Source organism: Micropterus salmoides, unplaced genomic scaffold (assembly GCF_014851395.1).
Source record: "Micropterus salmoides isolate LMB-PRFRI ecotype aquatic unplaced genomic scaffold, ASM1485139v1 Ms_hic_scaffold_7, whole genome shotgun sequence".
Taxonomy (NCBI): domain Eukaryota; kingdom Metazoa; phylum Chordata; class Actinopteri; order Centrarchiformes; family Centrarchidae; genus Micropterus; species Micropterus salmoides.
The window spans coordinates 17,044,543-17,070,575 of record NW_024044459.1 but is presented as its reverse complement, the minus strand read 5'-3'; the positions used below and the strand labels follow the sequence as shown (position 1 = coordinate 17,070,575).

Sequence of the window (26,033 nt, the reverse complement as noted above, 5' to 3'; positions counted from 1 at the left end):
GGAAAGAAAGCAACAGTGTGGACAAATAGAAGGAATGAGCTCTGGATTACACAATCAATATACGAGGCTCGTTACTGCAAGTCTTCAGTATGATGAAATGAGCTGGGCCACTTGGGACATTTTTCTTGGTAGCATAGAGGGCCCATCACACAAGAACACACACTATCTCAGCAATGATAGCTGGCTACAATCCACCCATGTCTGCCACAATTGTGCCTTTCAAAAAGACATGCTCAACAGTATGGCTCTATGTGACTTGGTTTCAGCCGGCAGAGACATGGGCTTTGGTTGACAAAATGAAGAGTGCAGGGCCAGATCCACTGCAGGCTCGTTGCCGACAGTCCAGGTCTCTTCAGCAGTTCCTCAATGCTCGGTGATAATACTACAAGAAGCACGACAGGAGAAATCCTACACGCAGACCACCTCAGACACATTAACAGGCCTTTTCTAGCAAACTAGTCTGTGAGAGAAAAGGCAAGAGAAGCAAACTAAAAGAAGCTTTCTGAATGTGTTTTTTTCTAAACTATGATTGCGGCAAAATACTCTGGGCTTTTTAAGTGGTTATGGCATCTGGTTTTTCAAACTTCGGAAAATTTACCAGGCTCGACTGGTTTTATTCAGAAACCCCTGTGCGTGGTTGGTTAACATAACATGACTGCCCCTAAGACCTTAAGAATTAATTTTCTTCTCTTTAGCCTGAGTGGCTTGTAAAAGCTCAATTCTCTCTGAAGCTGGTTCTCGTTGTGCAGTCTATTGCACAACAGATATTTATCATTTTTATGGAGATTTGTCTCAACCGCAAAAGACCTGCCTCACACAGATCCTGTCGTGCAATTTCTTGCTCGACCAACACACAATCTATGCAATGGTTTAACCATATAATTAAAGACACTCGTTACTCACGTACACCATTGAAGCTAAGGCAATGTCTTGTGTCACTCAGCAGTTCAGGTCCCGTTCCCCTCGTTCTCACATACTGTGTAAGGACTAGAATGGGGTCGATAAATTCATTTGTCCAGTACTGTTCAGTGGGCTGATCTTGTGTTTGTTTGAGTTCCTGTGGCTTCTCCCCTATCGTCTCTTACTCATTCTCTCCCTTTCTGTCCCCCAACTGGCCCTGCCTGCTAAAAAGCCTATCTGCGTCAGCTGCACCTGCTGCCTCTGAGCTTCGCAGCAGGGAGGCGCTGTCTCCTAGAACGAAAACACACACAAATACACACACACACACACACACACACACTCTGTGCAGTGTTGAGATCAGTCAGCCTCTATTGGCAGGAGGGGGTCGTTTAAGAATGACAATAACGGCGTGCATGACTGCAAAGAGCATGTCGCTCTCACCACCATCTTCAAAGCCTCCTCGCACAAATTTCCATAACTCATTCTATTTTCTCTCCGCTGCTGTGGGTCTGCATTGCAGCACCAAGTCAGGTTGTCAAGAAGCAAGTCACTCTGGTAATCCTTCAGATTCTGTCTGACGGCCATTATGAGCACACATGCAATCTGTCAAAAAATGAATGTGGGCCTGCAGCTAAATCAATAGTTTTCAGTACACTTTTTTTGGCTGATGTACCCTGGCAGGGACGATTGATCACCATCCTACTGTCTCCTCGCAATCACTGAAGTCCCAAGAAGGCAGTGAAACATCTCCGGGCACAATGCCTCCTTGGAGGAAAAAATAAAGAAATCGCCGCTTAACTACATGCTTGATGAATATTTATATTCCCGTCACATTCATTTAGGTTTTGCACAAATACCGACAGCGTGTGATATCTATATTAGTTACATGTAATTTTGGGTGCCGTTTTTGTGCAGAGTTCAAATTAATTACGAGCATCTGAATATACTGTTAACACACCGTTGATTATTAAAAATCTTGATGAATGGTTTTTGTGGCACTCTCACCACCAACCACAAAGATAAACAACAGTAATAAAAATAATACATCACTTACATTTACCCATCTACATTAATTTAAGCATCAACGTTCTACAAGGCTGTATACTGTGGATTTCCACAGCAGAACATGCCAGTTCAAAGATTACTCCACTAGGGCTGAAATGATTTGTCGATTAAGTCGATCTTCCGTTTAATCCATATAACTATATAGCACACTGTTTCGCACGGACATTTATTACTGCGCATCGCGCTTACGCTGTGTGAACACAACATGATTATGATGGTGCTGTTCGCAAAGTGGATAAAGAGAGAGAAAATAGCGAGGGACGAAGAAGTGTCCCAAGTATGGGATTATTTCAAGCTAAAAGAAAACAACAACTCTTACTGTCCGTCCACCGTAAAACGAAACTTATGTCGCCTACCACAACAGCACCTGATCAAAAAGCACCCGGTGTTCTGCCAGCGGACCGCAGACAAGGTAACAGTAACTTTAGCATTTTACTGAAATCATCATTGTTGAGTTGAAGGCTAGCCAAAGTAAGCCGCAATCCTCAGCTGTGAATGTACCCACGTGCGTTTGTTGTTGTCCTGGTTGGGCCGTGAGTTTGGGTTGTAACGTCACAGTGAGTTAACTGGGTGTCGGGAGCTGCACCTTAGTATAACTTGTATAGCACTTGGGTGATGTTTGTGTTGGTAAAGCAGTTGTCTGGTTGTTGGTCTGTTGATGTTATTGGCCTGATGTTTTCAGTATGACACACTGAATTTCTGAAAGGACTAATAAATATCTATGAACTTACACAGCTATGCACGTCCCCTTTAAGTATTAAATTAAATTCATAGTATGCTAATTTATTGCCCACTAAATACATACAATATTTCATCATTACTTCTAATGAGACATCTGTCACATTAGTGTTTGCTACCTATGATGTGTTCAATATTTCTTCGGTGGATTAATATGGTGGGTGGCGTGCTACCGTTTTCAATCGAGTACAAGGGATGACAAAAATCAGATATGTCAATCTCACACTTCATAGACTGAACAAGTATCTGAGCCTTTAGCAACACTAAAGCAGGCCATGTACAACAGCAAACAATTGGGGCCCCCCCTCTGGCTTGCAGTGTTGAGTAAGCCGTAGGTTTAAATACTCCTTTAAGGTCAGCTCTCTCTGGTTTCAGGGGAGAATGTGCACGAGTTTGACTCCCTCACCCTGAAATGGTAGAGTGACTAAATCGACTCCTCCCTATTTGAGTGTCTGAACTCCACTGTCTGTACATTGTTTGTCTTTGCGGTGGTTTATAAAGGATCTTTAAAAAAAATGAAGCAATACAATGAAAACATGCAACATACATATATAATTGAACAGACATTCAATTAAGCAATTCACATGTTTTCAACAAGTGAAGTAAGTCTTTAAAAATGGGATTTGAAATGATTCTCTGGAAAGGTCCAGCTCCACACAATGCATAAAACCCCCTAAAATAGCAACACAAAGGATGCAGTGCCATAAATAAAGCTTTAGTCTGGCAGAAAATATTAGTCATCTCTGAGAATAAACCACGCTCACAACAGGGATCCTAATTGACCAATCAAAATGTGCTTCAAACATGAATATAGTGCCAACTACTTTATTACCAACAGTAAGGGGGGTCGGTTTAGGTTACTAGCCTTCACATCAAAAGACTACCGACACAATTAGGTTTGGTACCTACCAACAATTTAGGTTTTTTGAAGTTGTAGTCCAGCTTTCTTCTCTTTCTGCCACCTGTCTCCATGTTCCTGAGTGTAGGAGTCATCTTATCCTTGACCCCTCTCTGTTTGCCTCTCCTCTCTTACCCCCCTCCCACGCTCAGCTTTAGCCGGACAGTTCCAGTTCCCTTCCACGAATCAGCATGGGTACCTAATGGCAAAACATGTCGCCTTCACCCTTGTCCTTGCTCCTCTTTCCTCCTCTGCTTACCCCTCTCAATCTCTCCTCATCTTACGTGTGAAAACGGAGAAATGTTGGTCTGGCCCTGTACTCACAAAGCACTGCCAGGACCTCCAACCTACCTACCTCTTTCTCGACTGCTGAGACTGGTAATCTACTGTTGGCATGCTCTGTGGTATTAAAATGTGTTACTGGGCCGGAGTGGGTGCTGGCATTAGTGGGTGCTGAAAATGCAGCACAAAAAGGGCAAGAAACGCTGTGAAAAAGGAGAGGCACGCTAATGGGGATATCTGCATCTTGTAGTCTGTTCTGACCTTCCATCTACATTTCGCTGTCGACTGACTAATGAAGTCTTAACGAGGGTTCTCCAAAGTGGAGCTTTTATAAAAGCTTATAAAAAAATATTAATCCCTTGTACTTTTTCATGCTTTGTTGTCTTATAATATTGAATCAAAGTACATTTGATGTGGTTTCTGACCTTGACTTACAGAAAAGGGTAATTTAATGTCAAGTGAAAACAGAAAGCAATCTAAATTTTTTATTGTTTCTTTTCAGGTCTGTTCTTACATGTTCATATTATTGTAGTTTTTTTTTTTTTAAATAGTACTAGCATCCTCCAGGTGGAACTTAAAGTTACTGCATTTGTGTGGACATGGGCTTAGGTTACATTATTATTAGTGTTTGTGAACAGATTTAAGGGGGAAAAAAAGTTATTAATTCATAAGTTAAAAAAACTAAAGAAAACACTAGCTGTTGGACAAACTGAAGATTTATAGTAGGTATACTAGTATAGTATGAAAAGGCATATAGTTTCTATATAGTGTAACTCTGTGTTTAACTACAGTCTAACAAACATTTGTGACCTTGGATGACTGTGCCCCCACATGTGAGGTTAAAAGATAGTGAGAGTGAGTGAGAGAGAGAGAAAAAGAGGGAGAAAGAGGGAGAACACTCCCTCCAAAGCTGGATCTAGTGGCCTGTGCCCTCCTGCTCTTAATCCTGGCTTCCAGCACATGACCCAGCTAACAGTATTATGGAGCGCTTTGATTAGACCTGCTGTTGTGCGCACGTAGTGGGAGATGTGGAAGAGGAGGGGGAACGTGGGGTCCTTTACTCTGCCACCACTTTGCAAGAATGCCAGGCCTTTGCACAGACACACGCACACGCTAGTTTCTCTATCCCAGTGGGGACATCTCATTGACACAATGCATTCCCTAGGCCCTTACCCTAACATTAACCATCACAACTGCCCAACCATAACCCTTACCCTAACCTAACTCTACCAAAACCCTTAAACTTAAAAGTCTTAACCCTCAAACAGCCTTTTAAACCCACAAGTGTAGCGGAATCCCTGTTTTTGGACCCCATAAATATAGTAAAATAAGCCCCCCTACACACACACAGTATTAACTATATGTTTAACTTCAGTGTACAGTCTATACACAGTAGAAGAAAAGACACGAGACTGACCAGATTAGGCCTGCAAGTCCTTGCAAGCGGATTACACCGGTACTGTTATTCTAGGTGAAAACTAAGAGTAATGCTCAAAAACATGCTAGAATTAGCCATGGCTAATAGGCCACAGAAAGAGTTGTGAGAATGGCACTCATGGCTGTCACAACAGGGAGGGGAATTTCACATGACGACTTCAGCGGTCGGCATTAATCGCATCAACAGGTCTCGCAAGGGAGACGTTTAGGAACCAATAGAAAAAAGTCAATTTAAAATAGGGCTGAGGATATTGACAGTCAATCCTGAATATTACAGAGTATCAAAAAAGTTGGCTTTAAATTTGTGGTCAGATTTGTGTATGATCAGATTTCTTGATTTAAATCTTAATTTTATACTATATTAACTAAATGTTTATACTCATTAAAGAAAAATGTATGGTTTTAGTAACTGTACTGAGTCTGTTATATTGGCTCAAGTATCAAAAGTTTGAACGATACGTGGCCCTGTTCAATACAATATTATAGAACTAGACAATTTCTGCTGTGCTCCTACAATATCATGATAAGGGGAGGAAAATAAAGCTGGTCAGATTGGGAAAAAAATAAAAATAAAAAAGATACTGTAGAGAGGAAAATGTTGGGGAATTCAGCACAGCATGTCTTCACCACGTGGGACGAACAGTATGTTGTATTCCCTCTAGGGAAGATACTTCTATGTCCTTACAATGTTTATACAAAGATAAACCCCACAGCAAAAGCAATAGAGGTAAAAAACATAATACAACATATTTAAGACAAACCAGTACAAGTCTCAAATTAAAATTATTTTTGGTCAGATAAGGGAATTTGCCACTGATTTAACATCAAGTTGATTTTTTTAAGCCATTGATGATATTTTAGTCGAGAATGAGGTTTCTGAACTACAAAACTCAAAACAGATTAATGAAGATAGAAACTGAACCGTCCACAGGCAGGTTCCTGACAGTGAACAAATGTGCACCAACAAAATCCAGGACTGTCCACAGAGTAAAAATATTGGATCCATGCAGCTACAAATGCTACGACTACTAATGCAGCATGAATGAGTTCATCTTAAAAAAAAATATATATATATATCTCACACACAATACACACTGTTTGACCAGTGTTATCTATCACATTTACAGGTTGTGTTGCACACTTACAGGACATGGTGAACACACACAGATTCAGATACTACTACGTACTTTTCATAAAGGAGTGGTGTCTATTTTTGCATTTGTGTGGCAGGTTTTCAAAACAGGTTTTCAAAACAGGTTACACCCAGATGCACCACATGATATAAGAAAAACTAAATCTGGCAGTTTATGTCTACCAATGTACTCAACTAAAGCTGTACTTGTAATGTCTAGGTTGATAAACAGGATAACTTTGTAATGTATTCTTTTTACAGACAAAATAACTATTATTACTCTTGTTCTGTCCAACAACTTAATTGCTTTCCTACAAAACACCACCATTTCAGACTATAGAACAAAACGTTTCAATACGGCTGTTGCACTGACTCTAGGAAGAGATATTTTTGGGGACAGCATCGTTTGAGGCTGTGTGTGGCATGTGCTGCTTTCTTTGTCTCTTGTCGCAGCATGCTTGACGCTGAAGGAAACTCATTGTGACAAGTGGTCTGCTGGTGTTCCGGTGATGGAGGGTAGATGGGGAGGAGGGTGGGTTTTGAATGGATCACCTCTAATCATGTTGGGATAAATCATTTCCTTCAGATTTTTCCACCCATCACCTCAAATCATCACATCATCTTGCCCCGCCAGGAGGGGGCACACTGAAGCTCAATTACCCTTTCAACTTTCAATCCATGGAGTAAAGTATTTCCATTGCTATAAATGCCATTTAAAGCCTAAAACACTCCATGTAGTGCATTTGCCACTGCAAGAGGTTATGCTACTGCTGTCTCTTTTAGTTCGTCTTTCTGCACCTCCTGCAAGCTGTTGTTTCTTTTAAAACTTGCTGTGATACACAGCTGCCTTAACTGAAGTAATCACTTTTTTTTTTTTTTTTAATATACGCGTATATTTTATTTCCCCCCCGACATGACTTCATAATGACCCAGTCATAGCATTTGCATGAAACATAGCCCCATTATAGCAGAACTGAATGTGAAGGGATGATTTTGTGTCTCCGGCTAGATGCACTCTCTCATGAGAACATAATGTGTGGAGTAAGATAAAGCTGCAGTAGGACAAACAGTGAGAACTATAGACTGTGGTGACTGCCAAATGAGTAAATGGTGAACAAATCAGTGGTTTTAGCCTCTTGGTAGACCTTAATGGCGATTTGAGGAAATGATCGAACTGCACATTTTCTGACCAATATTGTGATTTAAATTGCTTTTGTTTTCTATAAATTAAACTGCTCGTGTATTTGTAGTCATGCATCTACCAAGGATCACCACATATGTACCTTTTTTCTACATTAATAGAATCAGACAAAAATCATGCAGTTGACCTCCCAGGGTTCGGTCAGTTAGACAAAGGTCTACCTGCCTTCTTTTCTACAGAAAAAATAAATAATCGACCAACTCATTGAAGTAGTAATTAGTGGCAAACCGGACATTACTCACTATTCAAATACAATCATGACATTTTCAAGTGGCTTTATATTGGTTAATAAGTTGCAAATTTGACGACTAACGACAAACAGTTCAAACCACTTTAGCTGCTTCCCTGTTATTCTGCAATGGAGTTGGGTGACTCCGGTATGTTAGCTTTGCATGATTCAAAAAGAATTTCATTTCTTATACTGGCCCTTCATACAGGCCCTCATTTCAGCCTCTGTCTGATACAAGCTGGAGATGCTCCTGTCTCTTTGAGGCATGAGTAGAAAAAAAACTGTAGAAACCAAGCATTCAGAACAGGGGGAAGTCTGAGGTTTTGGCTCACAGGGATTTCTTTTAAATACGTTTACCTCATCATTTGAAGCTTTTAGCCATGTTTTCCATGACCATGACATTGTGACATTACAGATAGGACATAAAATGTGGAGAAGCATAACAGGTCCCCTTTCAGCTAAAATTATCTTCACAGACTGACAGGACTGACTACTTCACAGGCCCAAATTCTGGGAAGGTCTCAATTCAGACCTTTTTAAGGTGTTGAGCTTGACTAACTGGGAGATTCTGACGTCTCTGCCCAGCTAGTACCTACTAGCTTTATGTACAGAACAACATAGGCTATCACTCTGAAGTTCTTTTATGAACATTAAATACACACTCTTTAGCCTCAAGTGTTCTTAAAAAAAAAAAAAAAAAAGGGGGCCATATGTAGTTTTTTTCTAATGAAATGAATCACTTTTATTGCCTGCTGAAGGGATTGTAACCTCACATAAAAATGTTACCTCTGACAGCCAGTATGTCTTGTCCTATGTGAAGACTTTGGGTTGGATTTTCCAAAGTTAGGGCTGGACAACAATAATTATTGCAATATTTTTCTTCAACAACAATATAACAAATGTTCAATAAATATTCAATAAATGTTTGATTTTATTCACTTAAATCAAACAGAATCAGACTTAATTTTTTTACTAAAGATGTTTATTTGGTTGAGGAAAAAGGACCAAAAAATTTTTTACTTATACTTACTTTTACTTATTTCGTCATAATTGTTTTCAATGTTCAACCTGAGATTTGTGAGATCCACTGTTTGGCATCAAGTGTTAACCATAAAGAAGAGTTTAATTACAGTTTACATTTACAATGAATTAACCATAAAGGTATATATATATATATATATATATATATATATATATATATATATATATATATATATATATATATATATATATATATATATATATATATATATATATATATATATATATATATATATATATATATATATATATATATATATATATATATATATATATATATATATACACAGAGACCCCTAGAAACCATGTACCATAAGATGGTGAGAATGTGTGGACAAGTTACCCTTTATCCTATCAATCAAATTAGGCAATTTCACTCATCAGCACACCGAGAAAAACGTGGGTTGTCGATGCCAAAAGTAAATATTGCCATCATGCCAGCAAGATCTTTAATTACAGTATGGACGTGCAGGAGAAAGGAAGGTACTTAAGTTTTATTTCTGATTGATTGTGGAGCCACTAAACTGTCAATGACACAGTCATGTCACCGTAACTATACACATCCATGACAGTAAACCATTTAGAAAATTGGTTTGTAAAATGGTTTGTTAAGAAAGAAACCAAAACCAGAACTCAGAAAAACTCTACAGCCTCACTATGATCTCTTGACATCCTGTTAACTGGCATGACAGATGTGCATCTGCTAACAGTATGTGTGTTTATTCGGAGTGTGTTAACTGAAGAATGTGCAACCGTCACTTGAAAATGATGGATTTGTAGCAACACATCACAGCAGTCACAGCACATACCTTCATTTGACTCTTACCTTCAACAGAACCATTTACATTTGCACATGCCATTGTTCTACCTAGCATGTCCCCACCTCGGAGGTGGCCTCTGTCAAATAGAGTGGTATCTATGCAAACTGCCCCCACCTTCCAGCCTCGCTGCTTTCTGAGGTGTCACGTATCCACCACTTGCTCTTGTTACTAGAGGCAGTAGGGAGGAGGAATGATTTAGCTAGAAATAGCAGTGTCACATGAGTGTGTGCAGTGACCAGTCAGCCAGCTGCTCATCCTTACATGGAGCCCAGCTGCATCCGTACAATCAAATGCAAACAGGCGGTAACATTATCAACACAACAGCGTGGACCAGCGCAGACCAGTCGATCATTCATCTCACAGACTTGTCACCCTCTTCACCACACTCAGCCTTAAAACTAAGCCAGAGGAGTTAAAATGGACACGTGAGCTAACACCTGTTCAAACATCAAGATTTCTACAAACTCAGAAGAACTTTCACGTGGACAAAAGAAACCCCTGAGCCCTTTTTCCCATGAGAGGAAATGGAAAAACACATGCCTTGTTTATAAGGTTATGGCTGTACAATTAACTAAGACAATATTTACACATAACTTCAGGCCTATGTTCACACTGAAATCACAGAATTATCTTCATCAAACTCCATTAAAGTGCACATGTGTCGTTAAAGATTTCTTTTACATAATTTAAACATTTTAGAGAAAATAAAATATTGATAAACAATAACTTGCACCTTATACAGTGTTCACACAGAAAGCGAAGCGAAATTCATTTAGTCGGATGGATTGACAATATTATAATAATATTATATAAAAATTGTGTGCGTATTGCGGGGCTTTGCAGAGCGTTGAGTGGGAGGGACCAGAGGCGCTGGAGCTTCTGGAGGAATAAACACCCAGATTCGATCCAGAGTCCAGATCCAGATATTTCTATGGAAATATGGACCACACACATAAATGGTTCCCTTGCCTTCGTGGTTGCAAACTCAGCAATAAAATCCTTGGACGCAACATCCCTTTCAATTAATTGAAGGGTGACCCACATGTCTGTCCTGCAACATGGAAGCGCACATAGATTTGAATATTTATTTTTTTTACTTTGAAAAGCATCCCTCGCTTGCTAGCCCTGATCGATCCGAATGCCATCCAGAAAACAAGCATTTTAAAAGCTGTTTGCTTGTCATCTTGCGGACAGACAGCTTTGTGTGGAAACAATTATTTTCACCAAACTTCCCACTAGAAAATATAGCACCAGCAATCCATACTGCAATATTTAGTAGTTAAAAAAATAATGAGTAAGAAAAAAAAACCCCCAAAAAAACCCCACTAGCTCTTTGGAAATAAGGGAGGCTATTTGTTGTAATAGAGGCATGTAATTGTATCCACAAGGCAAATAAAAACAAAATGTGTCATTTAGATGACCTGACAGATCATCCCAAATGTCAAGAATAACTTCCCATGCTTCACTCCCACGCTTTCCTCTAGTACTGTGCCATCAAAAGTTTTCCAAAACCTCAAACCCATCCTATGCCTTAGTGGCAGAATGATGACTCTTTAAAGTCAAGCAAGCCCTAGGTGCTCCTGGACAAATGTACTAATAGGGAAATAATGTCCATTCTACTTTCCATAAATAAAACCACAATGCCTCACAGATCAGCAGTAAGCTTGTCATTAGCATAGTTAACACCAGGCCAGCACCCAAACAAGAGACGCTCTGTGTGACAACGCTTTGATACAGACCCTGCCGCTTACAGAAGGCCACCAGAAACACTACAAAACGGCTCTCATGGGCCAAGTGGAGAGGACAAACGCAGCCAAAAACGCACAAAAGGTCAGAGAAAACGATGCAACTAGTATAACCAGACACGCTAACTAGGGTAATAAATAGCTAATTGTTTTCATGCAAGTTGTCATGAGTTTCGTTTCTGTGGGAAGAATCTAGGGGTTTTTTGTCTTTAAGGAGGCCATAACTTAAAGAACTGAGGTTTTCTTGTATGCGTCATACTCCCCGAATAAGTGAGTGTCTTTTGCTTCAAAGCAACCAAGACAGGAAAACTACCGGGAAGCCTATGGCCACCAGCGTACTTAAACAAGTCAGTAAATGCTAACTGTAAATGCTGATATTAAGAAGACAAAAGAAACCTTCAAAAATACCACAAGCATTCTGTGAAGATGTGTCGTAAAAGAATTTGGGCATTATGAGCAATTAAGGCTCACTTTTGGGTCAAAGAAGAATGCAGGCCTACGTGACAGTGGTAACAGGAGGACAGAGTAACTGAAAATTTTTATCGGTTGTAAGCTTGCCATTAGACAGGAGTTCCCTGAAATCAGCCGCATACATATACGTGTGTGCAAACCACAAATATTTAAGTGTATAAATGCAGCCTCAAACATTTTTGGTTCCAGAAAAGTTGGTTAAATACTGAGACAAAGCTGAACCAGTGGTTGAATAGTGGTCTAATTAAGAGCTGAAACGACTTTGGTTATTTTCTCAAGCTTTAATGGTGCCCTGACCCCCGAAGCAGTGCTGAAATTAAATCATCAAGAGACTCACAGAACTGTGATGTCTGAAAAACAACTGATGTTTGTACCATGTGTCTTTGCAGCCTTTCTCAGCTTAGCAGCTTGCTTATTGTGTGCACTTCTCAGTTTCCTTTAACAACAACCCCCCTCCTCACATGCTGACCTTTCCTACTCTCTTCTGTCCAGTGTGCTCGTTTTGACCTTTCTTAATAAAAGATGAAGACACGTTATCAGCTCCACATGATCAGTGACATGATTAACCAGGTATTCAGCAATATCATGGATTAAGCTATGCTGCTACAACACGCACACACACACACATATACATATACACACACACACAGCAACAAGATTCCTACTCTTTCTATGCAATCATGTGATGTTGCCATGGCGGAGGAGGACTCAGACATAACAGTGTGATTGTGCTCTGAGGGCGAGGTGGGCCGATCAGAGAGACAGACTGTTCTCTGACTGTGACACTGCCAGCCCTGGTGCCAGCAGCCCTTCCGCCCACAGAGCCACAGACACACCCACTGGCAGAAGGGCCAGCCAGCACGGGGCCCAACCGTCATGGAAACCAAAACACACTCCAGTGCATTTTCCATACATTTCTTTTGCTTTACTCCCTCTGATGTCGATCCGCAAGATCGAGGCCATTGTCTTATTTTGTTAGAAAATGTGAATTCACTTTTAAAAATCTAAATGTTCTTTTTAATCTGGCAGCCGACTGTATTAACTTAAAACATAAATCCATCCATAAAAATGCATCCATCAGCTGTGCCAGCAGCTTTTATGTTACACTGTATGGCAGCAATTATTTTCATTACTCCAGTCTAAATGTTAATCAATAAGCTAATTGTTTCATCTAAACAGGACACGTCCATGCAAGCAGCTCTGTGAGACTGTACTTATGCACAGCGGCGCATAGTGAGCTGATACATGTTAGTTTAGCATGTTAGCAGTAGGAATGGGCCATGTGGCCAAAATCGTCTATCATGGGAGATGTAATTTTATATCACGCCAACAGTATCACAATACATTAACCGTTCTGTAAATTCAACTAAGAAATGGTTTAAAATAACCATACCATCACATTTGTCTGTCACTTCTTATGCTGTGGTTGCCAAACCAGCTTAAAGTTGCTTTATTCCCACCAACCACTGCCATCACATCACGTTAGAACATGGTAAGCAATCCTGCTGGCCAAATCACCCAAGTTAGCCAAGTTACCCTGCAAGGCAGCAGCATTCGCGTGATCACACAAGAATTGTGAAATCACTTGAAAATCGTTTCTACTGTTGCACGGTATTATATAGTGTCACGTCGCTCCAACCGTAGTTAGCATGCTAACATTTGCTGATAAGCAATAAACAAAAAAAAAATACACCCGAGGATGATGGGAATGTCACATACTGGGGACAAATTAAAGGTCTGACTTGATGATGGCACTGCAGGGAAAGTTAAGGGATCAATAATTTTTTACAATCCATCCTAAGGCAAATACCTGTACCAAATGTCATGGCAATCCATCTGACAGTTATCGAGACATTTCACTCAAAACCACAAAATGTCAAACCTTGTGATGGTGCTAGAGAGAAAAAAAAAAAGCAGCACACACTGATAACTGATCACTCTAATGCATTTATTTCAACTAATGAAGATTAATGTTTTGGTACTCTGCCTAATTAAAGATGAAATACAGCAGTCACCTGACATTTATACCAAATGGGTATAGTTGTTAATATAAGATCTAGTATTGGTTGAGATATATCTAAAAAAAATATATATATAAAGATAAAAAAAACAGCCCCAAGACCAGCCAGCACTAGTAAATATTAATCTTAATAATTAGATTTTTCCCCTAATGATTAACTGATTATCGAATCACTACCCTGATAATGAAAATATGGCTTTGGACGACATCTCCAATCATGTAGACCAGTGGTCAGCATTAGGCGGCCTGCGACCCAAAGCTGGCCTGTTGCCAGACTACTTTGATAGCAGCAAAATGAACAACAAAACAGACAGCAAAAGTTACATAATCACTTCCTCTTAAGTGACTGTGCCTACAAAATAAAAGCAGGAGAACATCTTTCTAGGAGTACTTCAACTTTGTCGTGTTTAATTGAGAGCTTTTACTTTGAAAAGTTCTGAAGGAAATTCAAAAGACTTGCTTGACACACTTTTGAAAAAGCCGTCAGAAAATGTGAGATCGGATTCCTCTGAATGAGAATCGCAGGAATTTCCTCTGCCTGGATATACTGGGGAAATGAAAATAAGCATCCATAGGATGATGTGGACCTTCATAATCAATTTGTTGAAAAGGGAGAAAAACACTAGCAACAAGAAGGGATTGAACATACAACCCTTCGACAGATAGGGTACCCCAGGATTCTCAAAGTTAAATTGAAGACTTTAAGACCTTTTTAATACCACCTAGGATGAAATTTAATACCAACTTCACTGCTGTATAATGGAAAATCTGTATTAATTTTAAGCCCGAGAAAATTCAAAGTTACATACAAAGTTTTGCATGAATTTAATAAAATATTTTATTATAATACATTCATATTTAATACACTAGCTTTTTGGGGTGTGTTTGTGATCAGATAAAATGAATCAAGGATGTCACTTTGTGTTGAAAAGTGGTGGGGACAAAAGGGTTCAGATTAGGGGTGTGACGATACACTTAGCTCACATGCATGATTCCCAATATTGGGTTCACGAGAACAAGACAATGCGACATTTTAACACTATTTGATGAAATAATCAATGCTGAAATAATTTTGAGCACTAAACACTTAATTTCCTGCATTCTGGAGAGATTTTCTGCACCAATTTATGGTAGAATTGTCTTTATTTATATAAAGTGACAATTCAAGGAATATAATAGAAAGAATATAATGCAGTACTCAGCAGCTTGTTTTTTTAAGCTACAGAAACTTTTTTTTTTGGACAACGCACATTTGTTTCTTCTATCTTTAAATTGCATTTCATGTTTTCTTATTATGCAAATAAATCTTTCTCAAAGTATTTTCATTTGTTTTTTTAACATTTCTTGTTGCAAGCCATTTTCAGAACATATTTAACAAATGCTTTAAACGAAGTGATGGAGACATGTCCCCAGTATCCACAGTGTAAATGACAACTATGAAATGAATACAATATTTGTGCACTAAGAACTCTTAAGGGGTAAAATAAAAAAATACCAAAAAATTGTGTGGTATTATTGCAATTAGTTGCACCTTGGCCTAGATAAGGTAATGTAATATAATATGCCAATTGCTTCAGTGGTAATTAATTCTATTCTGTGTTTGCATCTAAAGGCTGCTTGAAATACAAGAAGTTAATGTGCGTCATTGTTAGTTGGATGTTTCCATTCACATAACTTTACAACAGTGGCGCAACGCCGACACACAGACACCGTCCTCGCCTTGTACACACCCGTCTCTCCATTGCTGTTGTAACAGTACTGACCAGCAACCTGCAGCGGGTCTTCCAGCTCCGCTGTTCCGTTAGCGCTTGCCAAAGTGTGACTGGCTTGCAATCCAATCCGCTTGTTGCGCTAACCTCAGCGGCACTGCCCTCAGCCTCAACTTGTCCATATTACTGGCTTTCTGAACTTCAGACACTTGCCCATTCTCAGGCGACGAGCTAGCCTTAGATTGTTAGTAGTACGTCCGAGAAGTTTTGTTTTCTTTCCTGACAACTGACTGATGCGCTCCAGAGCTGGACGGTCAGAGCTCTTGCACCGCGAACATTCCACAGTCCAGAGCGTAAAGCTGACATAAACAGGAACGTTACCTGTACTGCCATATAACATCAGAGTCACACCAAACGGAGTATATTATGAAGTCTCACACACACAAAGTATTTATTTATGATGTTACGGCATTAATTTAATCCTATGAAAGAAAGGACAAGAAAAAATTTAAGACCATGGTAAATGAAATGTAATACTTATAATGGCCTTATTGTTGGAATATGAAATTTAAGACTTTTTTTTTTTAAATACTTTTAAGACCCCGAGGGTACCCTGGACAGAGCTAAACAGGCACACAGTAGGCTAAATGACGGATTATAAATGATAAATTGACTATGTTCTGGCCTGCCATCTATTGACCTGAAAAACATTAGACCCGATGCCAGACTTATTTGCCGACTCCTTATGTAGACCAATCTTGTCCTACGGTTTGTCTAATAAAGACAAAAGTAGCATAGAAAGTCTTTTGAGGAAAAAAGGTACACACAGAGGGAGGCTGTGAAGTAATGTGGTTTGACCTGCCCACTCATGGAAGACATTATTGTCATGGAGTGAGATGCCTAAGGTGAATTTAACATTGACCTAGAAAAAAAGGTTGAGTCATAGATGATAGAACGTTCTTAGAAACTGTAAACTGCCAGTGCACTTGTGCTGAGAAAACACCTCTGTGAAAACTGGTCTGACTCTGCTCTCTCAGAATTTTGTTGCATGTGAAAACATTACACAATGTACGCATACTTCTTCAGTGCATGTGAACAGCTCCTCCTTCACCTCCTCCACTGACAGCCAGCTTCATCACAGAACTTTAAAAACACAAAGTTAAGCTGCCTGATTTAAGTGCTGTTTAAATGTGCATTGCTATGTGTCTGTTATGAAGCATTTGGATTTACAGGTTAGCATAAAAGAGAGACTCTATGGACATTGTGGTCTAAGCTGTGGCTGCACCCAGGCAATTTAGTGTGAATCACTCTGCCTTGACTGTTTTTTTTTTCCCCCCAAAAGGATTACACTGACAAAAGGGCAGGTCAAAGTACAGTCAAAATCTAAACTGATTCTGTCCCTAAGGTTTCTGTGAACCCATCTTAATTCCACAAGAAGGTGACTTAAAAATTTAATGAAGGCACAGTCAAAAGGAGGGCAACAATAGTAATATCTGTTTTGCCAAAGCTGTCTGATGAGACAGCGTCACCTCGGCCAGACTTGCTGAAGTTCAACACAGAAGTTTAACTGAAATGTCTCTGAGAAAGCCGGTTCCCTTAGCAAATCAGACAGCTTCAAATGCACAACAGGAGATTAAACTGTTTGGGTACAAGAACTTTCAAATTTATATAAATCCCTGCATGCTTAGAGGCCATTTCTAGGCAATTACAGGCTGGTTACTTTTCAAGAGTTCTACAAATAGTGTATCAAGGTATAAACATTACTGTGCTACTTCATAGATACTATTAATAGATGGCTATACTTTTAAACAATGTAGTGATGGGAAAAACTGGTGAAAAGATCCTTATCATAGAAGGTGGTCAACAAACCCCCTAGGCAGTGCACTCAGGTGTTCACATAAAGGTGTGTATAAACAGGGAAGTTATTAATCTGCATATCTCATAATACGCTTTCATATCTGTCCTGTTACATTTATGGCTCAACAAGATACAGCAAACACCGTTTGGTTCTTCCATTTATAAGCCCCTGCAGTGTAAAAGCACTGATGTTACACTTTCTTAAAAGCAAAGCATTTTTGAGAGAAAACAACTAAAAGAAAACATGTGAGGAAGTGAGATACTGCAGCATCCTTCTTTCTCACTCTCTTATCATTATATTCAGATTAATCATCAACTCACAAACCCCATTCTGGCCGCTTGAATGCTATGTACTTCCACTGCCGGTGTGGGCCATAGGATAAGATATCTTTAGTGGGGGCTATGTTTAATGCAAATAATAACTTAAGATTGAATTTGACATATTCTAGTTTAAATGATCGGAACACATGGCAATACCATCCATAACAATGGCCATTAAATAAATATTAAATGTAAATAATCTCTTTTTTTGTTGTTTTCAGAGTGTTGAGTGTTTCAGAAGGGCAATTTTTTTAGGGTATGCATTACAGTAGTGAAAGGTTACCAAGTACATTTAATCAATTACTGTATCAATTTGAGGTACTTGTACTTGAGTATTGACATTTTATCCTTCTTTATACCTCTACTCCACCATATGTTAGAGGGAAATACTGTACAAAATGCATTTGATAGCTTTAGTTACTTTACAAATTATATTATTATTAGCAGTAAGCAATTAAAAATAGCTCCACCCGCTATAACTATAGACTGGAGTGGACGTCACCCATGCCTCAAGTCTGGCATTTTGGCCATCACTGCCTTGTTTTGTTTTTTTTGGAACCAGAAGCGCTTCTGCTTCCGCCCCACAGGACCTTATTTTGGGAAAAATATCTATGGTAGTCAAAGGCAAGAGATTATTTTTTAAAATTCTGTTTGAATTGTTGCACTTAATTACACATATGATATTTGTCAATTTAAAAGATCATTTTGTCCATGAAGAAAGTTGCAGGTTGTCGTAAAATATTAAAGTAACATTTAGTTTTGTGTGAAAACTGTTCAATGAGCTACATCTCTCATCTCGCACAATATACGTCACCAACATGTTAACGCGGTAATCCTAGCTAACGTTCATTGCTTGGTTGCTACTAGCTAGGTAACTTAGCTATACCTAAAGCATGCGTTACAGTCCTCTAAATGGGACCATAATTTACAAAATGATCATCATGCTGTACTGAATAAGTCTTGAAACTAGCGAGCGAGACCATAAACTCATCAGGAAAGTGTTTACTGGAGGTAATAAATCAAGTGAAAAGTAGGGTCATTTTGTCTTGTATATAATCTAACTTCTTTTGCAACCCCTAGAGTGACCTCCTGCTGGCTACTAGCAAGAATGCAAGTTTAAAGGCACTTCCGCATTGGCTTCACTGTTCAAACCCACAGGTTTCCCGCTTGGCTACAAATAGTAAAATGCTGCTGAGACATTTCCCCAGTACCAGGACAATAATCTATTATTTAGATAGTGTAAATGTAATAGCTAGATAGCCTACTCCAAATAATTTACAAATACTTATCCAAGAGCAATAATACATGCTTGTCTGCCCTCCCTCCTTTCTCTTCTCCCAGCGCTCTCCAACAAGGAAAAGCTACACCAATGGTTATCCGTGTTTGTCCTCCGCCTTAAGCTCTGGCATACTCCTAGTTGCCTACTCCATTGCTATGGTGCGACATTTTTAAAGCATATTAACACAATCTACACAATCATCACAAATAAACACAATGAACAATACTCATTAACAAACACTCTCTCCAAAGGACCTTTTTTCTCACAGTTCTTTTTGAACAGCCATAGCGGTTCGTGAATTTCGCCACCAGTCTCTACCAATCAATGCCGTTTGACCTAAAACACATCCCTGCCGGTGCGCCAGCGTGGGAATATCGCCACAGACACCAGATTTAAAAACTCTGGTACACTGCTCATCCAGAGAGATTTATTTGGCGGTGATAGTTTAATCAGCATTGTGTGAACTCTTTTAGCAGGGGCTTGAATGTAACAGCCGTTCATTTATATGGAAAAGTGCTGCACTCCAGTTTTAAGTAACATTTTCACTACTGTTACTTGTAATAACAGCGCAGTATTTCTAGAGATCTTTATACTTATTTTTCAGAGTGCTCCTGTAATTCCTGTTATACTGAAAATAAGTTGTGTTTCCAGTGATTATTCTTGCTGTCAAATAGATTATAGTGACAAAGGAAGAGACCCGCCCTGAACAAGCCGGGGCTTCAGCAACAGGGACATGTTGTATGGCTTGCCATTACAGATACACATCTGTAGATGAACATATCAGGTTTACTTGCCTGTGCCATCTGACTGGCTACAACTACACCACTCACAGTTAAAAATCAAAGTCGACACACTTGCACATTGACAATACAATCTTTAAGCAAAGTGAGGCACTTCTGATATCTTTGGATTAGGCCAGTCCCAACTTCTTATTGTTATTGGGCAATGGAGCGGTAGTGGCAATGGTGCGCATGCCCAGTTGTCGACCCTTCAAACAGTGTCCGTTCGTTCAAGAAAAGCTAAACAGAGTGTAATGAACTCGCGTGATTAACAGCCAAGTGATTAGACGGTCGTTTACAGCAGCGCTGTGGGCCAAGTGCTCGCCTTTGCTTGGCTTGTCCACCTTCCCACACTGGTTCAGACCGGTGGACAGGCCATCAGTCTCTGAACTGCTGCTATTGAGATACTCCGTCGATGTGGAGTCACACGTGTGGCGGCTCCATTCACTGTTTTAGTAGTGCGCGACCAGTGGCAAACATGACGAGCACGCTAAAACAAAATGTAGTCACATGTGGAGAAATGCGACATTCACAGGTATCCCTGTCAACGCTACACGGATACAAATCAAAATACTGCGTGGCTGTGAGCTGCAGCAGCTGATTTAAATGCAGACATTTCGGTTTTTACGCTGTGGTTCACGCTTACCAGGCCCCGTTCCTCCTCCTCAGAAGCCAGTCCGCACAGACTCACCACAAAGAAATGCGCGAGGAAAGTGGCTAAACAAGACAGAAACCCAGTCGAAGGGGTAAAAACACACAAGGGCAGCGGTGTTTTTTTGGTGCTGTTGTCAGACAAGATGTAACGTTACATACCAACGAAACAGGACAACACTAGGGGGGAATGTGCCGTTCTTCTCCGCGTCCACGCCTCTGTGTCTCTGCCTGTACTCTCCCAGAACCGTCCTCCGTGGGCTGCGTCGAAAATGTCACGGATTCCAGCAGTGGCTGTCGTCCCCTCGGAATGGTTGCCCCCGACTCATGCGACCATGATGACCTGAATGTCGCCTGCTGCTCTCGTCATCCGAGCGTTTAGCGACTGAGCGGTCGTCTCTACAGTGCTCAGGATGACAGCTAGCCTATGTGATGAAAGGGGGGAGGGGGTGGATAGCGTGAGACAGGAAAGGAGAGAGGGGAGAGATGTGTGTTGATATTGCTTAATGAACAAATTGGCTACAAGTCTTAAGGCTGTGTTTGACCGGGGCGCATTTAGCTTAAATCTGATTGGATTATTCTAGACTATCCGAGTGGTCACCTTATCTAACGTTTTCTTTAAAAAGCAGGAATGTGTGGGTATTCCCAGTGTCCAAACCCGAACTTTGCTTTACATGGCGCGCGTAGATTCATGTGATTTTCCTTCTCTCAGACAGCCCCTCGGAGCCTAGAAATAAAAGAAAGACCACTTCATGTATTTTTTACCCTGAGCAAAGATGACACAACAGTACAGGAACTGAATGTACCTTCACATCTAATTAAGAACAAACACATTGTCCTGTGCGCTGCCCTGCCCACAGTGTGCTTTCATTGTGGATTATTGTTATGGTTAAGACCGAAAGGACCCGTGCTGAGCAGAGGAATCTGTGTTTTTGGTGTGTGTTTGTAAAAGGGGGGGATCGGTTATATGACCAGAATTAGTTTTTATACGCCTCAAAAGTAAAATTGTGGGTCGCGTGTGGACGGTGTGATCACTGGGTCGATGGTAACGGTTAATGCGTTAAAATGTTGGCTATTTATTATGACTGTGGCCACGTGCGCAAGGCACCAATGTGTTACGTAACCAACCCGGAGAGTCAACAACAGTGGGTGGGAGAGAGAGAAAGGAGGGGTCGTTTGGGCTGGTTATTACCTGCTTCAACTGTATGATATAAATTTACAGTACAGATATTTGTTAGTTTCATTCAGATGTATAGAATAATTAACCTCAAATGTTTCCAGTTGTCACCCTAAAATCCCTCCTAAGTGGCCCCACAGTTTGAATGCTATGGTAGGCACACTGGTATGTGTGATCTGAGAAATAATTTCCCTTTTGAGTTGTATAAATGCTATGTCTTGTTGAGACATGACTGTTCCCTTCAGCTAGTAGTAGGGTGGAACAGCTGCTCTTAGGCCTACCTTATTATTCCACATTAACAGCCATACAATTGTTCTCAACCCACACAAGGTCATGACAACATATTACCAGACAACAGCAAACAGTATTTTAGCCTGTTGGCCAACTCTCTCTGCATAGACTCCTAACAACAAATGTGTGTGAAATCTTTTAAGGGTCTGTGAGCAGATTTACTTATTTAATGCTCACCACATAGAGAATAAAATAGCAATTTATATATTTAAATGTCACAGGGTTTTTCAACATTTACATATAATTTCAAAGCCCCCTGGTTTCCTGGATATCATCCACCATGTCCCCTGAAGAACTGTCCAGCACTCACAATGACTGTTGTGAGTAGTCCATAAATCCCAGTAGTCCAGGGATGGTTGCCATACTTCATGGGATTTATTAATCAAGCCCTGAAAGTGTATTAAAGCTTGTCCAGCTTCAGATGAACCATCAGCTTGTCTACCCAGCAGCTATGCATAGGAGGAGGGCAGTGGTGGAAAATAACTAAGTACACATTTACTAAAGTACTGTATTAAGTTTAATTGTGACATACATTTAACTCCACTACATTTATTTGACTCTTATAGTTACTTTTTACATAAAAAACATATGATATGCTTAATGCAAAATTGAAAGCCTAGTCCCAAGTAGACGTCTGTCTCTTTTACTGGCCAGGTGTGGCTACATGTTTTGACAAATAAACGCATTTTTCAATTAGACACCTGATCTGGTTTTTATAGAAGTTCTATGGATGTATAAAACCTCTTAAAGCCCACCAGGTCACCTGCTTGAGCTAGTACTAAGCTGCTTAGATTGTGCATACAACTATAAATGTTTAAACTTTTGTCAGTATGGACATGATACACATTAGGTAGGTCGGTTAGATTCTCCACAGTTCAATCATTTGGTTCGCCAAAGTATAATTCATGCCTGCCTCATATTGACGCCTGTCCCAAATGTAGGCAGGGTGAGTTCAGATATTTAACCAAATAAAAGCCCAGGCTATTAACAGAAGTTTTACGGTATATGATTTAATGAAACACCATACTCATGATAGCTACTAGTATATTATTATATGCATTTGTTAGTGATAAAAACAGAATACTGTAATGTGCAAGACACTGTGAAAGGAGATATTCTGCATGATGAGTACTTTTACTTTTGATACTTTAATTACATTTTGCTGATAATACTTCTGTTACACTTTTTCAGGACTTTGACTTGCAATGGAGTATTTTCAGACAATTGTATTTCTACTTTTACTTAAGTAAAGGATCTGGAGAGCTATTTCCAATTGTATATAATGAGAAGTCTTGCTAAAAACTACGAGGAGGCTGCAGCAGCAGCCTGGTCTTAAGAGAGGGATTCAAATACCGCATGCTACATCAAAAACTGCCCAACGTTGTCACATCTTTTTCAAAGATGATCCAATTTTATGAGAAGAGCTATTTCACTGCTTGTGCTTCACTCAAGTGTAGCGACCCTGTTTAGAAGCTGGTAAATGTAATGTAATGTATTGAAGTCTTTTTCTTTCACAGTAGCGCTTGTCCACCGAACACTTAATCTTGTGCCTCTGATGTGCTGTCTGCTCTTTAACAGTCACACAACAAATATCACAGCTTCATCACAGTTACAGGAAATTGATCCTCTTTGTTCTTGCTTTCCTGGATTCTTTCATACCATGTTGAGCTCCAGTTGGCAACTGCACTATTTGCTGAACTTTATTTAATAAACTTTTTAACACCCATATGCTGGAATCAAATTACATAACCCACAGCCAGATTGCTTAGTCCTTACTTGAACAGTTACTATAGTGTTAGTTTCTGTATATATCTTGCTCACAATGATGACAGTAAAGATAGTTGGTTCATGTTAGTTAGGCTGCAATGGGTAGTACAACAAAATGAAAACAAATTGACATGGTATTACCTTAGAGATGCAGAGCAACATTAGCATTCATTTGGAGTCGCCTTTCCGGCCACCTGATGAATGTAAGTCCAATAGTCACTATTATAATAATAATGCATTACATTTATATAGCGCTTTATCATTGAAACTCAAAGCGCTTCACAGTGAAGTGGGGGGCCTCACCTCAACCACTACCAATGTGTAGCACCCACCTGGGTGATGCACGGCAGCCATTTAGCGCCAGAACGCTCTCCACACATCAGCTTGAGGCAGAGAGGGAGGGAAACATTGAGCCAATAACTATGGGGGATGATTAGATGGCCAGATGGAGAAAGCCAGGTTGGGAATTTTGGCATGACACCGGGGAACCCCCTACTCTTTGCGACAGGTGCCATGGGATCTTTAATGACCACAGTGAGTCAGGACCTCGGTTTAACGTCTCATCCGAAGGACGGATTGTTAAGAACTTATGGAGCCCTTTTCATGTGTGGAAAATTCATAGGCACGTGCTTTTCAGACATTTCACTTTGTAAATTAACATACAGGCACACTGTTTATGTATATGTGGATTATTACCTGTAAATTGCATTTCTGCGAGGTTCATGTGAGGTTTCCAGACATTTCACATGTAAAATTTTACATTTGATGTATAAAATGTTATTTCACATGTGAAATGTTCCAAAACCACATACTCCTGTAGGTGAATTCACTTTGAAGGTTTAAACTGAAAACCTGAATTTCATGTGTGATTTTTCTGTGTGCATATGTGCTGCATAACCTCTTGTCTGGCCCAAGTTACATTTGGATCAATATAATGATAAAATGTTCATATTGTAACAATATTAACCAAAACCTCACGCCACAGTATACAGAAAGAAACTGTTCTTATGATTATCTTACAATTATATTATTCTTACCATACACCAAAATACCAAACAAACTATTCCTTGTATTGTAAACCTACTTGTCAATAAAACTTCTAAATCTAATATCCACATTTTTGATGTTTATGTTTAGACAACTCACACTTGTTATAGAATAGGGAAAATATTCTGACTTGATTGACTTGAAGCATGAGACAGGATAAAAAGTCCCAAGCAAATGGCTTTGTGCTCACACCCAAGCATCCAGCAAGCACCTTTCTCTTAGTTGCATATGAATGTAATTTGTAGGAGACGGGCTTGTGTAAGTGACATGTTTACCCTGCCACCATTTTCTTGATCGGTCTGGCTAAACCAGCAATCTTATGGCCACAGTCCTTGTTCTTTTTCCATCAATTTGGGCTGTAGAACAATTTGTTTTACATGTTTTCCCGGGAGCTACAGGATACAGGTAACGGCCAGCGACTCTTGCTGCCAATATAGACTTACCTTTATACAAGCTAATGTGGCCCAGATACTTGGCATAGGTGTGATTTGTACATTATATTCTGAGTGCACACCTGATGCTCATTTTCTGAAATGTCAAGCATCTTATTTTCAGTTCAGTTAAATGCACCAAATATTTGCTGCCATCTTGTGGCAAAACATGACACAGCTGTGACAATCACTGCTTTTCATTTTTGGTTGTGACTTCATCTACTTTAAATTATATTTCTATATGGTTAAACTTTGATTTACCCTTAAATCCGTGGCCATGTAATAAGAGCCCAAAACAGGAAGAATTCATAGTTTATGTCACTTACATACTATACAACATACTGCGACTGATGCAGTTTGCATACAAATCCTCCAATATACAGTAAGACATAGAATTGTATCTGTAATAATCATAGAAAAACTTCTTCAAAGCTTGTTACATACGTGTATATATACAGTATATTTTTCCACATCTTTCTAAAGTGTTGAATCTTTCTTTCCGACACAAAATTGTATATTCATGCAGCTTCAACATCACCTGAACAGATGGACACAGCAGGGGTAACCAAACAGTCCTTATCATGTTTTCCTTATCACTTCATTCATTTTAATTATCTTTCACTTTAACTGTGAATAAATGTACTTAAATGTACTTGAGTATTTACTTAGTTACTTTTCAAATATGTGGTAGGCCCTCTTTATGTTTGCAGCTGTGTATTTACTAGGCCTACAGCAGTTTTATCA

At 39.6% G+C, this 26,033-nt stretch overlaps 1 protein-coding gene across 7 annotated transcripts in view; it reads right to left on the bottom strand.

Annotated features, from left to right (window-relative positions):
• slc20a2 (solute carrier family 20 member 2) overlaps positions 1 to 21,021 on the bottom strand; it is a 50,503-nt gene extending 29,482 nt beyond the window's left edge. For 3 of the 7 annotated variants that reach the window (XM_038704032.1, XM_038704031.1, XM_038704028.1), the window contains exon 1: positions 20,739 to 21,018. The gene's annotated coding sequence lies outside the window, so the exon portion shown is untranslated. Of the gene's footprint in view, positions 1 to 20,738 lie in introns of all 7 variants that reach the window. The other 4 variants (XM_038704030.1, XM_038704026.1, XR_005442497.1 and 1 more) reach the window with 3 other exon arrangements.
• Between the last annotated feature and the right edge of the window lie 5,012 nt (positions 21,022 to 26,033).